Here is a 2,398-nt window from a genome sequence, read left to right as displayed (position 1 = left end):
GGAGGCAGAGGTTGTGTTGAGCTAAGATTGTGCCATTGCACTCCAGCTTGGGCTACAAGAGAGAAACGCTGTCTCAAAATAAAAAAATATTCTTCCTGAATTGCCTGGATTGCTCTCTTACTTCATCTTTATTACTCATCTAGGGCATGATAGAGGATCCTATTACAGAGAACTCCTTAATCTGAAAATGACACTGACATCCAGCCTCAGCAGCAAACCACATAAATCAGACATTATGTGGCTCTGATGAGGCACAACACTGTGCACCTAGGCTAGAAAGCAGGAACCATCTATCTACTAGAGTCGTGGAGGCCATCAAACAATGGCCTGTTCACAGTCTTTATACGAGCATCCATATTTCCCTGAAAGTGAAATCACTGAAGAAGGATCTCATAGTAGAAGAGAGATCAAAGACCCATGTGATCCATCTTAGATTGCTATCAGGTACGTGTGCATTTTGAGAAATTAATAATATCTGGTTTTTGGAAGGAATGAATGAGCATTTCAGAGGGAAAGGCTGTTGTTATATGCAAAATATTCCTGTGCAGAGAATGCTAGAAAAGTGAATTTGACTGGAACTTGGGACATGTTCAGGGAGCAAGTGGAAGAAAATGAAATTTCATTGGAAGAGGGACAGGAATGTATGTGGCTACAGAAATTGATGTGATATTGAAAGGCAATAAGAAGCTATTATTATGACTTTTAACAGGTAAGCTACATGACAGCAAACTGGTTGAAAGACAACCCAAACTTCTTTGTAAGATGAACTGGTACAGGAGTGAAACTAGAAGCTGGATGAGCTGTCCCAGAAGTTGCTCTGCAACCCAGGCATAAGGCAATGCGGATTTAAACTCATTGTGCACTGGCTGCTGGAGTGGAAATGAAGATGCATATTTGAATGAAATCAAGAAGAAATGTACAAGTCTCAGGGAAAGATTAAATATCAGGAGTTAAAGAAAGATAACTCCAAAACGAATCTAAGATACTCAGCTTAGTTGACAATTGGCCATGGTGTTGCCATTGATAATAATGAACAAATGTGGGAAGTATGTCATTTTGAGGATGAGAATCATGAGTCCAAAGTTTATTATTATAGTGTTGATGGGACAACCAAGAAGAACTCTTCTGCTATGAAGATAAATGATAGTATGGTCTGGAACGAGTTTGGAAAAATCACAGTAGAAATGGAAGATTTAAGATCTTTGTAGAAGTGGAATTATGTGATCAAATTATCATCACCATCACTGTTGTCATGAAGCATTGTGTGAAGATACAGTGGGAGTGAGTAAATGTATTTGTAGAGTCACAAACATACATATAGACAAAATCCTAGTTTAGATATACTCCTCAATAAAGGAAGACAAGAAATCAGTAAGACTATTGGAGACAATGAAGTATTTGATAAATAGAATTGGCGAATAGAGAAGAGAGCGCTTCAAGAAAGGGATGCAATCAGGGTGTCATGACCAAGCAATGAATTCAAGGAGGGGCAATGGAATTTGATCATCTAGAGAGACTAACTTCCTTTTGAGAAAGTTATAAGTTTACAGGCCTGGTTAAGTAGGGTGTGTCTGCGGAAGTAGAGACTAACAAAATGAAGTTTAGAAAGGACAGAATCAAAATCGGAAGGAACTTGGAGGTTATCTATGATAACTTCCTTTCCGTTTCAGGAGTCACGTTCAGGAACTGCAGCTCTAACAGATACTCACTCTGTTTTGTTGGAAGGGCACTATCTAATTTGTCAGGCAATTGATTGCATATTTGGACATTACCATATTGGGTTAGTGAATTCTTCATTTTATTGTGATAAAAATACAAAAAGATACAACCACAAAAGGAAATTTGCTGGTAGCAGGAAAGTATGGAGGGTTCAAGTAAAGTTTTTGTATTTATTTTAACTAAGAGAGAGGTTTGAGTGTAGTTAAAGGAAAAGAAAAAGAAGTATGAGAGAGGAAAGGGTTAAAGAGTAGCAAGGAGACGGATGGTGAAGCTTCTTTGAGGCCAGAGGCAGGAAGTGATCAGAGACACAGATGGAAAGGTTATTTTCACTTTATGTATCCACCCACTAACTGGTGTCAGATACAGTGCTTTTAACATAGCGTGTGTGCAACACAGAGATGTGCTGATTGATTAATTGAGGAGAAGAAAGGTACTTTTGAGATCCAAGAAAAGATAAAGGGAGGAATTCAGAGGCTGATATGGGATCTAAAGAGTGACACAAATCATGTGAGCTGAGGAGCAAGACAAATTCATAAGCTTCACTTTTGGCTACTCTAAAGAAAATGGCTGCTGTTTTAGTCAATTTTTAAGATAATGATTTTTTTTTTTAAAGCCATCTGACTCCTTTGTGCCTTCTACCAGAATTGAAGTAATAGGCAAGGCATTCAGATAAAACTAT

At 38.1% G+C, this 2,398-nt stretch overlaps 1 long non-coding RNA gene across 1 annotated transcript; it reads left to right on the top strand.

The window, feature by feature from the left end:
- Nucleotides 1-228: 228 nt before the first annotated feature.
- LOC144577508 (uncharacterized) lies at nt 229-1,938 on the top strand. The gene is made up of 2 exons (XR_013521644.1): nt 229-444; nt 710-1,938. It is a non-coding gene; the product is annotated as an uncharacterized LOC144577508 (long non-coding RNA).
- Nucleotides 1,939-2,398: the final 460 nt, after the last annotated feature.

The sequence above is a fragment of the Callithrix jacchus genome, chromosome 8 (genome assembly GCF_049354715.1).
Source record: "Callithrix jacchus isolate 240 chromosome 8, calJac240_pri, whole genome shotgun sequence".
NCBI classification, from domain to species: domain Eukaryota; kingdom Metazoa; phylum Chordata; class Mammalia; order Primates; family Cebidae; genus Callithrix; species Callithrix jacchus.
This window is presented reverse-complemented; position numbering and strand designations above follow the sequence as displayed.